This window comes from Kogia breviceps, chromosome 19, assembly GCF_026419965.1.
Source record: "Kogia breviceps isolate mKogBre1 chromosome 19, mKogBre1 haplotype 1, whole genome shotgun sequence".
NCBI lineage: Eukaryota > Metazoa > Chordata > Mammalia > Artiodactyla > Physeteridae > Kogia > Kogia breviceps.
The window spans coordinates 57564939-57579986 of record NC_081328.1 but is presented as its reverse complement, the minus strand read 5'-3'; the positions used below and the strand labels follow the sequence as shown (position 1 = coordinate 57579986).

General features: G+C 59.4%; 1 protein-coding gene across 1 annotated transcript in view; it reads right to left on the bottom strand.

The window, feature by feature from the left end:
* The window catches only part of CACNG4 (calcium voltage-gated channel auxiliary subunit gamma 4), a 52924-nt gene that overhangs the window by 37064 nt on the left and 812 nt on the right, over positions 1–15048 (bottom strand). The gene's annotated exons all lie outside the window — the stretch shown is intronic.

Below are 15048 nucleotides of genomic sequence, written 5' to 3'. Positions count from 1 at the left end.
AGTTCTGCCTGCATCTGAACTTGATATGAATGGGAGCATACAGTAGGATCAGACTCTGCTTTTCTCTCTGCCTTTTGTGAGCCGGGAGTCACCACGTGAACGCCAGCAATCGCAGTCTGGGTGTGAAAGCCTGCTGACAGGTGGCGTCCCCTGCAAGACGTGGGTTCTGGGGGCTTGAAGTGCACACTGACTGCCTCCGTAAAGGAGCTGTCTTGAGCAGAACAATTTTCACCTTCTTTGCTGAGAGCACCCCATCTTAAGAGCCGCCCTCGGTCTGACAGCTGAATCTTTCCTTTCCAGGCTGCATGAGTCAGCCCCAGGGTCTGGCATCGTGCTCTGCTCTGGTCACGATGCTGTGCCCACCTCTTCCGAGAAGGCTGCCGTGCCAGCCCGGCCCACAGCCAGCGTCTGGCAACCCCTGCGCTGCGCCCGTGGGGTGGGTATTGTTCTGTCTTCACACCCAGCCCTCTGCCCCCAGCGTCCGGGCGGCCCCTGCGTTCCGGCCCCTGCGCTACCCCCACAGCCTCTCCCCAGCGTGCAGCGGGCACGGGAGGTGTCAGCAGCGGGCTGCAGAAAACGCTGGGGTGGGTTTTGGAGTCAGAGACCGGGGCTCAGCTGCTGGCTGTGTCCCAGGCGGGTAAGCCTGCCCCAGTCTCGCCACTGCCCACACAGGAAGTGTTACCCTCGCTACGGTGCACGGATGAAACAAACTGTGCAAAGCGCCTGCACGTAAGAGATATTCAGATGTCACAGCTGCCGCTGTTACAGCCCAGGGACGAGGAGGGTGAACCTGGAGCTAGACTGTGTGGGTCTGAATCCTGATCTCAACACGTGCGGGCTCGGGGCCTCGGGCAGGTTGCATAACCTCTCCGTGCCTCTGTTTCCCCATGTACACAATGGAAGTAGTGATAGCACCTCACTCATGGGGTGCTGAGGATTAACTAAGTCAGTCCATCTAGCTATCTAGCCATCTATCTAGCTACCTGGTGCCTGGGACAGCTCCTGGCACGTAGTAAAGGCCGTGTAGGTAACAGCTCAAACTATAACGAATAGTTCAACAAATAATTAAATAGTATTAAACCATGGCTGGCTGTTATAAGGATGCCATGACACGTGGAAAGTTCCTGAGATAATACATGTCACGCGTGGTACACGATGAGTGCTCACCAGATAACCCTTCATGCTTTGGGTCCTACACGGAGAAGTGGGCGGGAGGGTGTGGGATGGATAAACAGGTAACCGGGTCGGGGGAACAGAGCGCTGTGAGGGCTGAGCAGGGCTGGCCCGGCCACCTTCTGCTAGTGGGCAACTCGACGTCCCACCTCTGATAAGGAGAGGGTCTCCTCTGGGTCTCTGGACCCCAGCCCCTCCCAGAGCCCTCTGCACCGGCAGGCACGCCCCAAAGGCTTGTTGACTGAAAGCCAGAAATGAGCTAGAGAAAGCACCCAGGTTTAAAAGCAAAAAGCAAGAAAAACAGGTAGATTTCCTTCCCGATCCTCGGGAGACGCGGAGACCAAAGGCAGGCATAAGTAAGCACCACTTCCGAGAAGACGAAGGGCTTTCAAGGCTGAAGATGATTGCTTTGTTTTCAGCTCCAGGCAAGATTGAACACGAAGGAACGGACATCACCACTACAGGCACAGAGACTCTGATGAGATTCGAGAAACAACTTTCTGGTTCAGGTATTGGCCATCTCAGCCACAGACGCCAGATGTGGACCTCGCTGGTGCTTTATCTGAACCACAACTGCCGCTAATGGCTAAAAGCAGCATTCGTGAGACACAAGGACCATTTGCCTGGCAATGAACACTCCTGGAAGCTGATACCGCAGCATCCACTGGCATTTGACCTGTCACCTGACTCACTGGTACAAAGAGCAGGGTGTGGTTACAGGTCACAGTGGAAACTGCCTTTCCTCCAATATCCACCAGGCAAAGATTTTTCTCAAGAATTTACACAAATGGAATTGGCAATGGAAAAATTCTGAGACGGAAGAATCCTTTATTTTAAAGCATTTGAGGATTTTTTGGTGCAACGGAGCTTAAACTTGCCACAGGGTGATTTTTCAGGGAAAAATAGAAAAGCAAGCATCTTCTGTTCAAACTTCATTGGATTCATATTTTAAGAAACCTTGGCCCGTCTGGCTCAGGCAGAAAAATTCCCCCAAAGGAAGATTTCATGGCCAAGCTTTTATATTAAGTACTCGGTTTTACATATGTGATAAAAGTTTGTGAGAGCATATATCTGCGTTTTATTTGCTTTTCACTTACTGTTGCGGTCACTTTGGGCACTTTTATTATGTGAGATGGATGTGTAAGAATGGAAACCCAATGTGTAATTTGTGCTTACAGGAAATAAAGGTCTGACGGTGGATGGCTCGAAAAGGCTTTCATCCAGCAATCAATTTGGTTGTAAGTCAGGGGCGACCGGAAATAAAACGCTGACAAAAGGTGACTGGGCGTGATGCCTGGGGCACGTTCCTGGATGCGGTTAAGGAGAGAGAGAGCAGACCAGGTGGATGGCGAATGAACATCCTGAGCCATTCGCCAGTCTGCGGGCTGGAGACTGGCCCTGCTGCTTCTTTGTAAAATTAAATATCAGGCTCATGTATCCCCCCACCCCCCCACCAAACGGGGTAGAAAATTAGAAAAAGAAAGAAGGAGATAAGATAACTCACTGAGTTCCCATGGCCATCATTAAGAAAAAACATTTTGGGGCTTCCCTGGTGGCGCAGTGGTGGAGAGTCCGCCTGCCGATGCAGGGGACGCGGGTTCGTGCCCCGGTCCGGGAAGATCCCACGTGCCGCGGAGCGGCTGGGCCCGTGAGCCGTGGCCGCTGCGCCTGCGCGTCCGGAGCGGCTGGGCCCGTGAGCCGTGGCCGCTGCGCCTGCGCGTCCGGAGCGGCTGGGCCCGTGAGCCGTGGCCGCTGCGCCTGCGCGTCCGGAGCGGCTGGGCCAGTGAGCCGTGGCCGCTGCGCCTGCGCGTCCGGAGCGGCTGGGCCCGTGAGCCGTGGCCGCTGCGCCTGCGCGTCCGGAGCCTGTGCTCCGCAACGGGAGAGGCCACAGCGGTGAGAGGCCCGCGTACCGCAAAAAAAAAAAGAAAAAAGAAAAACCATTTTGGTGAATTTTTTCCCAATATTTTTTTCAGGCCTCGGAGAACAGCCATAGCCATATTCACATCTATTTTGTACCAGATAACCTTTAGAGGTTTCACATCTGTGGGTTTCTGACTCACTCAATTTGCTATTTAATGGATTCTCCTCATGTTTAATAACCCTCCTAATAATCGCAGAGTTAAAAGAATACATTTTAATCTCGTAAATGTCTCAAGAACTTTCAAAAAACTGCCTTGAACAGGAAGGAGGAGAAGGCTTCTGTGCTTTAAATATGGCAGACTAGAAGGGAAAAGGGGAAGAAATAATCAGAAACGCAAGTTAGGAAGAGAGAAAGCGAAGGCGGGGCGGGGAGAACGGGGGGATGGGCGGGAACAAAGGGCCCGGGTTTCGGAGGAGGGGGCGACGGCGGGGACACTGGGGGCGGAGGCGACCCGAACAAGGCCCCTGGGCGCACGTCTCAAGCCGCCTCTCTCTGGGAAGAGGGGCTGAGCAGCGCGAAGGCGGGGGACAGGCCAGGGGCCCGCAGGGAACGCCCCGAGAGCCGGGCCGTCGGGGCCGCGGGCCACAGGGGCGGCCGCGGCAGGAGAAGGAAGCCCCTCCCAGTGCTTAAGCCGGGGCGGCCTCTCCACCCCCCGAGGCGTCTGGCCTTGACTGCACGCAGGAATCCGTGGGCAGAAAGATAACAAAAGCTATTTTTCATGCAGGAGGAGTTGGACATCAGGGGAAATCAGAGCCCCTTTGTGTGATACGCCAAACTGCTGAAGCGAGCAAATGTCTCGGGCGAGGGCTCAGATGCGAGCCGGGCACGGCACGCTGGCCCCGGGGAGCCCGCGTCAATGTGCGCTTGTTATCGGCGGCGGAAGCAAGCCTGGGGCACCCTCCCCCCACTGCGCGGCCAGACGAGCCGGTGACACGGCCTTGGCTGGATGTCCGGCCCCTGGAAGGAAGCCTGGGTGTCCTGAGATGTCCTCGGGGAGTCCCGTTCCCCTCCCGGCTCGCGGTGGGGTCTGGGGGCCGCGCATAAGCCCGACGCGCCCCTCCAAACCCACCCTCGCGGGGGGCCCTCCCGCAGCCGCAGGCGTCGGGCTCGTGTTCCAGCCCCAGGCCGAGCACCAACAGCTCACCTCGGTGCCCCGCGGCAAATCCGCACAGGAGGTGTTGCTAACGTATCCATTTTGCCGAGAAAGCAACTGAGGCTCGGAGACGGTGCGTCGGCCGGTCGGAGGCCATTGGGCGGTAGAGCCTGGACTCAAAGCCCGCCGCCCCCGGGCTCCGGGCCCTCCGCCCCGCGCCCGCCAGACGTCCTCCAAGACGCCACTCAGAAGCGCTGCTGTGCATTTCGCGCCCACGGCGAAGCCGGCGTACGCGGGGCGCCGTGAGTGGCTTTCCACTTGCTCCTCCGGGCGACCCTAAGACACAGGCCTCGCGGAAGCCCCGGGGCAGGCGCTGGCGTCCGGACGCGTTCTGAGGCTCGGTCCGCACTCTGCCACCTCTTCTCCCCTGGCTTCCCAGCACCGGGCAGTAAGCTCCGCAAGGCCTTTCTGTACCCACGGCGTCCAGAGCGAAGCCAGGCACTCAGCAGGTGCCCCATGAACGCTAACAAGGCGCAGCCCCGGCCCTGCGCCCTGTTTGCGGAGGCCCTCGGAGGAAACAGGAGAGAGGTGGTTCCAGTAACACCCCCCTGCCCCCCACCGCAGCCGCCAACTTCTGTGCAAACTCAGGACGCCCCAGCATCACCCCCTCCAGCCCCAGCTTCCTCCCACCCTTCCTCCAATCAAAGTCTTCTCTGGGACAGAACAGGACACCCAGGCCTGGCTACGGAATTCTGGGGGGGTCCTCTCGTTCAAAAATCATTAAGGATTTCAAGATGGCGACAGCAGAGCGTGAAATGACGCAAAGGTGCGTGAATACAGCCCAGGTGACACCAATCATTCTATATCCTTTGCACGTGACCCCTTATTAGGGTCTGGGTTTTTTGGTTTGTTTTTAAACATCTTTATTGGAGTGTAATTGCTTTACAATGGTGTGTTAGTTTCTGCTTTATGACAAAGTGAATCAGCTATACATATACGTATATCCCCCTATCCCCTCCCTCTTGCGTCTCCCTCCCACCCTCCCTATCCCACCCCTCTAGGTGGTCACAAAGCGCCGAGCTGATCTCCCTGTGCTATGCGGCTGCTTCCCACTAGCTCTCTATTTTATGTTTGGTCGTGTATATATGTCCCTGCCACTCTCACTTCCTCCCAGCTTAGCCTTCCCCCTCCCTGTGTCCTCAAGTCCATTCCCTACATCTGCGTCTTTATTCCTGTCCTAGGGTCTGGGTTTTTCTAGGGCAGTCTTGATTTAAAATTTTCTGGATCGTTCTCCCTTCTACTCCACCATCTCCCCACCAAATCTAAGAATGCCAACATTTCAGGATCTCAGTAACACTTCCTCCATCATATACAACAACATGAGAGAAGCTGCCTCTGCTCTTTTGTCTAGAACTTTGGTTCAGACAATACAAATGCCCCAGTGCCATTGGTCCCATCAGGGAACCGAGACACTGGGGCCAACGGTCACGACCTGACACCTCATCACAAGGGGAGCTGCTTCCATCCATCAAGCAGGTGACTGCCGTGAACCTGACTGTCCGGGCCAGCCCCGCCCCCACCCTGCAGAGGGGGGGCCCTCAGCCTTGTGCACTCGGCCCATCTGAAGCCGGGGGCTCTCCTGTTCCGCCATCTCAGGGCACTCCGCTTTGGTTGTGTCCTGGGGAGGGGCTCCGCGGGCTGGGGGCGTCGACCGCTGTATCCCCGTTTTACAGATGAGAAAACAGAGGCTCAGAGGAGCCAAGAAAGCTGCCCAAGGCCACAGAGCTGACACAGGGCAGAGCGGGATTCACACGCAGGTCTCCTTGAGCCCCTGTCCCATTAACCATCATGCAGACTTGGTTCAGAGATCACCTGACCTGACTCTTCTGCACAGTGGAGCCCCCAGTGGGAGGCGTCGGAGGTGTGGGGGGCGAGATCTGCGGAGCTCCGCAGGTCAGGGAAGGAGGCTGACTTTATCCCAAGCGCGATGCGGCCCCACTGACGGCCATCGAGCTAGGGAACGGCGTGATCGGATTTCCATTTTTCCAAGGTCTCTCTGGCTGTGTGTGAAGAAAGGCTGCGTGGGGGCAGGAAGACGGCTCAGGCCACTCCTTGGGGCACCCAGGCAAGACATGGCGGCCGGGAGCCAGGTGGAGGGAAAGCTGCGGGTGGGTCTGGGCAGCCTGTGAGGAACCCCAAGGGGATGTCGCAGGAAAGGGGCTTTTTCTCATCTCTGCGGCAGCCAGTTCTGGGGTGAGCGCGAGGCAGGTCACCAGCGCGTCCTGAGCACGAATGATCACGCGGGTGGGGGAGGGCACCGGCTGCGTCGCTGGAGGTGAGAACAAGCCGGCAGCAGTGCATCCGACGGTGAGGCTGTCCTCGCTGAGGTGTCAGGGAGAAAAGAGGCCAAGCCAAGTGTTTCCGAGAAAGTGAGCCCGAAATCCTGTACCCTCTGCCCCTCTGCAGCGCCTCTGTGGCAGCACAGCCCCCGTGCTTCTCACAGCACTTTCCCAAGTCCCCTCTCAGTGGGTATTAGTACAACCCTGGGAGGGCACAGGAGGAGGGGGGGCAGGGGGGGGAACAAGATGCAAGGAGAGAGGAGGACAGAGAGAGGGAAAGACGGGTGCCATTTGCCCATTTGACAGCCAAGCAATCAGAGGCTCTAGGAGGTTAAGGGTTACCCGGAAGACTGTCCGCATGTCAGTCACAGAGCCAGAACCAGGCACAGGTCTCCTGACTCCTGCCCCAGTGTTTCCACACCCGGAACCCTCTCCTCCTTCATCACAGCCCTGATCCCGCGACACTGGAGGTCGCAGCTGTAGCCGCGGTGCCTGCCAGAAGTGGGACGGGTTGGTGGGGGAGCGCAGTCTGGGGGGCCGCCATCAGCGCTCTGGGCGCCGCCTTGCTGCTAGACCCTATTTCGACTCCTAATTGAGAGCCCTCGGGTTCTGATTTGATGGCTCACAGAAGCCATCCAGCGTGGTTCTGCCTCTGAGAGGTGACGAAAGAACACCATGTTCTACAGTGGCCTGAACCCCCCCGGGGCCACTCAGCCTCCTCCATTCCCAGACCCTGGAGGCCAGTGAGCTGACCTGCGGCCCCCACTCAGCTCAGCTGCAAAGGTTGGGTGCCTTATGTTTTCTGGGAAAACTTCCAAGTTTCAGGAAACATGGAAATAAGGGGAAGGCAATCACACCTTGAATATCTACAAGACGCCAGGCACCAAGGAGGGTTATTCTGCATGCGTTTTCTCATAAAACCTTTACGACAACCCCCAGGGTTGATTCAATGATGCCTCTATTTTACAGCGAAGGGACCATAGTTCCGAGAGGTTAGCTAATATATCTGAAGACACACAGTTGAGTAATGGCAGAGCCTGGACTCAAAGCCAGGTCCGTGGGACTTCGGTGCCAGCCACCCGACACGGCCACTGCCACGTGGAGTAACAGAGCTGGAGAAAGTGAGCTGAGACCAGCGCACAGCCCGTCTGTCTCCCCAGGGCCAGGAGGTGACAGGCTGACGGCGGGTGAGCTAGGGAGGCTCACAATTTTTAATAATTTGTTTTCCTTCCAGGCTCTGGAGCTGGGCTCGAGTCCAGAACTCCCCTGGGCCTCTGCACACTCTCTTTTGTAAATGGGGCGATGGCGGGGCAGGGGGTTGTAGCGGGGTGGGGGGAGGACACATAAACGGCACTTGCCGGGCACCTCTGCCTCCGGGGGCTTGGTGAGGTACGAGGCACAGAGGGTTGCAGGCTGTGGCGGCGGGGACCTTGCTCCAGGTCTGCGATCGCCGAGGTGGGGGAGGGGAGTGACGCGTGGGGGAGGGGCGAGAGCAGCTCCAGTTGGAAGCCCTTTCAAGCCCCTGGGCAAGGAGCCCGAAGCCAGAGCTGGGGTTAACTTTACTGAGGACGCTGACTTGAAGGACAGAGAGAGGTTTGGGGCGGGTAGGCGTGGCGGTGATGGAGAGGTCCGGATGTCTGGGGGAGCCGAAACAGTCAGAGAGTTCTTCTGACCCAAGCACATCTCTGGTCCCAGCATCCCAACGGGGCGGCTCCCCTGCCTCCATCCTGGCTCCGGGGAACGGGGAGGGGCGGAGGAGGAGGCCTGATGCCAAGGCCAGGCATGGCTAAGTGTGAGGTCACACCCCGCACCCTCGGGCCAGCTGGGAGCCGGGGGTCTCTGAGGCGAGGTACCGTCTGCTTTGCAGAGACCCTGGAGCTTCATTTGGAGGGTTGTCTGGACCCCAGCCCCGTCCCGATGCTCAGGGAGCCCTCGAGATGCCATGGGGCCAGGACGGCAGAGAAGGGCCCACGGGGAGGGAGTCCCTTCGTCCTTCTGTATTTCTTGCTGCTCACCTCGTGCTACGGTGGTTGCCAGGTGCCAGCCCACAGGCAGGTGGGTGGACGGAGCCCTAACCAGGCAGCCCCAGACCTCCTGCTGCTCCCGGCTCTGTCACTAACCAGCTGTGTGACCTTGAGTAAGTCCTGCTGCCTCTCCAGCCTTGGTTTCCTCTGCTTGCAGACTGGAAGGGTCCGGCCACACCTTGCAGGGCCCGCCCGCCCGTGTGGACACCTGCTGGGGCGCCACAGGCAGGGCGAGCTGGGTCGCCTGCAGTTCACGACTCTCAAGAAAGGAATGGAGCCGGGTACCAGTTACCTCTGCGGCCGCCTAAAGCAGATGCCAGGTCATCCCCTTAATAGAGATGCTCCCCGACACCCCCTTCCCCCCGAGGGTCCGTGTGTTTTCTCGAAGGAAAGAGAAAGAAGTGGAGTTCCTTGGAGTTGCCGGGAATCAGATCAGCCCTTGCCCTCAACGGAAATGACACTTCCCTTAGAGCAGCGGTTCTCCACGGGGGGGGCAATCTTGCCTGGGCCCCGCCCCCATCCAGGAGACTTTTGTCAGAGTCTGGAGACGTCTGTGGTTCTCACAGCTTGGGGGGGCGGGGCTGTAGCTGGCTTCTAGTCGGTAGGGGCCAGAGTCGCTGCGAACCTTCCCCAACACACAGGGCAGCCCCACAGAAAAAAAGGATCCCGTTCAAAATTTCCCAGGTACCAGGTACCGAGGGTGAGAAATCCAGCCCTGTCGTGAGGGCGGCGGTGGTGAACCCACAACACCTGGACGGTACGAGCTAGCGTGGCTCCCCTGAGCTGTGCTCTGCGGAACTTTCCGGCACGCTTTTGGCTGTGGGGGGCTGGGCAGTTGTGTGAAAACCTGGGAGCCCACGGGCTCACACTTGACCTCCCCTCCCAACCCCGCCCCTTCTTCCGTCTTCCGCACGTGGACAGGGCACCGCCGTCTCGCCACCTACCGAGCCCCGGGTCCAGGCGCTGATGCTCGGTTCCTGCCCCCGCCCAGCCTCCCCCCCCCCGCGTCTCCCCATCTCCCCTGCTGCCACGTGGCCCCGGGCTTCCAGTCCAGGCACCTGCAGCAACGCCCACACTGGCCTCCTGCCGGCCTCCCTGCCTCCTAGAATCTCCGTTCTCCACAGGTAGCCGGCGGACTTTCTGAAAACATCAATCAGATCTCAACGCCATGCCCTCCCCACCCCAAGCACAGATCCCTTGTCATAAAAAGCAGATAAAGCAGGGTGCTGACCCTGACCGCGAAGCCTCTCCCTGCCCCTCCGCAGGGACGGAGCCCCGGCCCCCCTGCTCGCGCTCCGCCACCTGCACCAGGTTCTTTCGTCTGCCTCTTCCTCTTCCTGGAAGCGCTCCCTCCCGTCCTTCTCTGGCAGCTCCTTCCCGGCCCTCTGACCAACGAAGGCCACCCTCCCCAGCCTCTCCCAGTGCCCCGCCCCCGGCCCGGCTCTGTTTTCGTCAAAACACTCATCAGTACCTGGAAGCATCAGCTACCCCCTTAGAACTTCGGCTCCAAGAGAGCAGGGGCCACGTGCGTCCTGCCCACGCGAGACTCAGAGCGCCACGCGTCTGACACAGGGCAGTGCTCCGTGAGCATGAATCAATGGAGGGACGGACGGACGGGGCATGCCCAGCAGGCAGGTGACATATCCTGTACACGTGTGCCTTAGCAGAAAGAAGGTTGAGAGCCACTGAACTAATCTCAAAGGCTCTTCCAGCTGGAGAACCCGGCTTCCTGTGGGCCACATCAAGGCCACACTGAACCTGGTTCTACCTGGATGCTGTGGGCAGGGCTCTCTGGGGCTTGTGTGGCTGAAAGACAAAGGTGGGAGGAATGTTCCAGATCAGCCAGGCCCCACTTTCAGATGAGGAGACAGAGGCCCACCGGGCCCTCTGACACCCTGGATCTGATGACCCGAGGGCCCTTCCTACTCTCTGCGTCTGTTACTACGTCCTAGGTATCCCCAGAGTCTCGGTCGTCGGAGCAGACTGACGCCAGGAGATTTACTTTAAAGAGCTGCTGGTTTCCTCCTGAGCCTTTCTGAAGCCCCTGACACGGGGCTCCTCCAAAGCCGGCTCTGCTGCGAGACCATTAAGTCAGGCTGGGGTCCACCAAGATCCCTGGCTGCTCTTCACTAAGTCAGCTGGCTCCAGCTGGGTTTTTCTTGTGAGAAGAGAGAAAAGAGTGAAGAACAGAGGAGGGTGAAGAGACAGAGCAGGACTTTAAGGCAAGGTAGACGTGAGAAGGGACTGCCAGGGCCCCTTCCTGAACGATGAGAGACTGGGCACCAGCTACAGAGCAGGGACAGAAGGAAGAGCAGCTCCGTCACAGACCGAATGTTTGCGTTCTCCCCAAATCCGCACGTTGAAGCTCTAACCCCTGATGGTATTCAGAGGTGGGGCTTTGGGAAGTGACTAGAGAGATGAGGTCATGAGGGTGGGGGCCTCATGATGGGATTAGTGCCCTTACGAGGCTATCTTGTAAGCCTCATTTTCTCCACCTGTAAAAGGCAGATAATTAAGATTTACCTTGCAGAGTTGCTGGCAATTATACTAACTAATGTTAAGTCCTGCACGGAGGTGGATGTGATGGCTGTTATGAGCGATCCTGGAGGGCAAAGGAGGGCCTGTGGACGAGGGGATCAGCTGATGGGCTGGGTGCTGCGGGAAGGGAGCATGCTCTCTGCTTGCACCCCCCTGGGCCTGACTGGACAGGCTGCCTGTGAATTACTGCAAGAGAAAATGAAAGACAGGAAGAGCGCCCAGCCCAGTGCCTGGCCTGGGGCAGGAGGGGAAAGGACGGTATTCGGATCCAAACCTCCCTGAACGGGCCTGTGTCCGGAGTGTGGGATAAGGCAGAGCTTCCCAGCTGACTGGCCGTAAAAGGGTTCCAGATGTGCCCCAAAAGTGTGCCCCCCAGGAACTGGGCAGGGCCTGGGGTGGCTGGTGCCCCGGGGGCAGTCACCGATGGCTGTCCTCTCCTCCCCCGCCCCCGGGGTGCAGTGCAAATACCTCCTCTTCCTCTGGGGGCCGCGGTGTGAATGAAGTCTGGGTACACTCACTGGTGAGAGGTGCTGCCCGCGGGGTGCGGGGGTGGCCGTGGGCCTGATAGGGCGAAGGAGCCTCTCCCGCGCAGGGGCCACGGTCTCCCTACCAGCTCCCCGGTAGGTGTCCCGGACAGAGCTGACACAACGCAGCAGGCCCGGGGCCACCCCTGGCACTGAGATTGCCATCTCAAGGCCCCGACCGAGCTGCGAGTGTGCCGACGGCAGCTCCGTCTATGGGGGATCTGGGTGCTGCTGAGGCTGAACTTTACCAGGACCCTGTATCCTGGGCCCAGAGCCCTCCCGATGACAGCACAGTGACCGGCTCGCTCGGGGACCCTGGTGTCTGGCAGCCCCCGAGAACATCTCGAGCCCCCAGTGGGCACGGAGGCTTTGCCGCATAAGCTGCTGCTCTCGGGGCCCAGAGTCTCCCCTCCCCTTCCCGTGGCTACGCAAGGTCTCCAGTCCCTGGCACACAGTGCATGCTCCGCAATGCCTGTTTACCTTCCACACCTTGCCCGATTCCAGAATGCGTTAGAGGCTGAACAAATGTTGGTGGGTGGTAGCTTTGGTGGAGAAGTCCACAAAGATTTGTGACTCGTTTCCTGTGTCCCCAGCCTTGGGCTGACTGTCACCAAAGATGCAAGGAAAGAAGGAGGCGGGGGTCTAGGGGACGGAGGGGGCGCACGGCTGTTTGTGGTGGGAACACAGGCGAGCCCAGAACGTGGTAGGAAAAGAGAGAGAGAGACAGACACACAGAGGCAGAGACAGAGAGAAGCGAGAAGAGAGCGTGTGTTATGCTATTTGTGTATCAGTTGTACATTCTCACTTCCAAATGCCTTCGTACTGCCGCAAGCCAGCCTCAGAGCTGGGCTCCTCCACTGGAGAGTCAACTACTTGGTTCTATTTTTAATGGTAACCCAGAAGACGTCTGGGAAAGGGCAGCACTAGACGGTGGGGAGAGCTTTGTAGTGAGACAAAGGCTCGATGCGGGCCCCGCAGCCTCCTACCTGGGTGCCTGTGGGCAAGCGCCTTGCCCTCTCTGAGCCTCTGTTCCCCACGCCGCAGGTGGAGGGGAAGAGGGCACCCTCTCAGGGCTGCTGTGAACGCGCCGTGCGCTAACGTGCACAAGGTTCCGTGAGCTGGAGGATTTTGACGCTTGTCCTAGAGGGGCAGCGGGGAGACCCGGCTTTGGGGACGGACAAGGGTGGTGGTGTCAGCCGTGGTGAGCCTGGGGGCAGCAGTCTTCTGCACGCAGCCCTGCCAGCCTGCACGGACACCTTAAGTGCACGGAGGGCCGGGCTCTCTTCGCCTCACAACATCATTCCTGTGAAACTGCCAGGGAACTGAACCTGCTGTTTGTGAGATGCCAGCAAACCCTTCAGAGTCCCGCTGTCACCACTGGTGTTTTATTGGCTGCCCGCTGCAGTATTTCTTCAGTTTCAGCTCAGAGGTTTGAGCTTTTCGTTTTTTCCCATGAAATGCTTTGGGGGTACTTCGCTAGAGAGCAGGTGGAAATAATGCATGGTACACACAGAAGCCAATACCGAGGTGACCATGTCCCCAGGGAGTGGCCTGGGGTTAATGTGTCGTCCGGGTCTCGGCCTGGACGCACGCTCGCTGGCGGGTGGAGACGTCATAGATGGCAGACGGCCGTCAGCCTCTGCGATGTGCTTTTGTGAGATAAGCTGGCAGTTTCCAGCCCGGCTGAAGGGCTGCCAGGATGGTTCCGGCGCCCCCCGAGGGATCCTGAGCCCCAGCTCTCTGAGCCCTGGCTTGGTCCAAGGATGTCCTGGCCCTTGGAGGTGGCCTGGTTTGGCCCCCAGAACCCCTGAGCTCCCGGGGGATGACAGAGGCAGCCCAGTTCTTTGGGTGAACTCCCCACCCTCCCTCTCTGCCAGCAGAGCCTGCCGCCCAGATCAGCTTGGGGCTCTCTTGATGAACATCGAGTGCAAATGGCTCAAGGCAGCTGGCGAGATGCTAAGCGCGGCATCAGTCCTAATGAGGATGAGAAATTAATAAAGGAGGCATTCGAGCCACTCGGCAGAGGCCAGGCTCGCCGGCACGGACGAGCGAATTCCAGTTTCGACCGGGAACCTGGAAGGCCTGGGGCCCCCATGCGTGGGCTCGGGTGGTGACGGCGGCTCGACTGACTGGACCACGTACACAGCACCCAGTGGGGCCTGCGAGGTAGAACACGGGGGCCCAGCCGCCCTTGTTCTGCGTCTATAACTCAGGTGCCGTGGCAGGCAGCGACGTGTGGGCACGTCCTCCAGAGGAGAGGAGTAGGTGTTCGTGATCTGAGCAGCTGCACACCAAAAAGGATGTTTTTCAAAAGAAAAGAGGAGGGTGTGATGGTGGGCCCGCGGGCCCTTTGTGTGGCTGTGTTTCCCAAACTATTGATTGCCCATTCCTGCTCCCGGAAGACTCCACGCAGCCCGAGCAATAAGCTCCAAATCCAAAGGTCAGAGCAGCTTCGTTTGGGAGAGAAAGTGGGGGGCAGAGGTGGGCAGGATTCTGGCCGAGAACGGGCGTCACGGGGGTGAGGGAGAAAGGGAGCAAGTGCCACCTCACGTGGCGACCCTGCTTTACCAAGCCTCCTTTTACCTGACCCCAAAAACGGCCAGAAGAAGGGCCATCTCTCCCAGAGCTCCCTACCAACCTCCGGGAAGACGCCGCCCCGCCGAACTCTTCGCAGGGGCTGGGACTGCGGGAAGGAAGGCTGGGGGTGCGGGAGAACCTCCCCGACCACGGAAGGCGGAGTTGACACACGCGGAAAGGTTACAGAAAAAGGAGGAGGAAACTCTGTCCAAGGATTTTCGAGCGGAGCCCTCCACCAACGTCCCCCACCCCTTTTCCGGGCTGAAAGCCAAGACCAAGCGGCGAGGCCCGTGCACAACCTGGATGGGAAGAGACCGCCCGGACAAAGCCACCTGTTAGTTCAAAGTTCCGCAGCGGGGCGGGCGGGAGGCGCTGAAGTCTGGCGCACGTCGCCACTGGAGGAGTCCGGGTCCCTCCCCCGGAGGGAGCGGTCCCCGCAGTCCGGGGACACCCAGTCCCGCCCCCAGAGGCGTTCCATCTGTACAACACCTACTGCAGGGCCCGGCCGCGCACCTGGAGGGCTCAGCGCCGCGTCCCTCCTGCCGGGACCCGGCGGCCACGCCCCTCCCAGGCAGTTCGCGGTCCGCGGGTCGCCCCTGCGCGCCCCAGTTCTACTGCAGATTCCCAGCCTTGGGACGACGGCGGCGGGCTCGCTGCCCTCGTCGGGTTGGGGGGAGGCTTGGTGACGCTTCCCTCCCCTCCCCACCGAGCGGGGCCCCTGGAGGAGTACGTGGCGGAGCAAGGTCTCGGCAGCCATCAGGCTCGGGCGACCGTGGTCCCCAGACCCGCTCGGAGCCCAGCCCCCCTCCCACCCCTCGGTCAGGCCTCGAGAGAGCGCGGAGCGGCCCCGGCGCTCCCC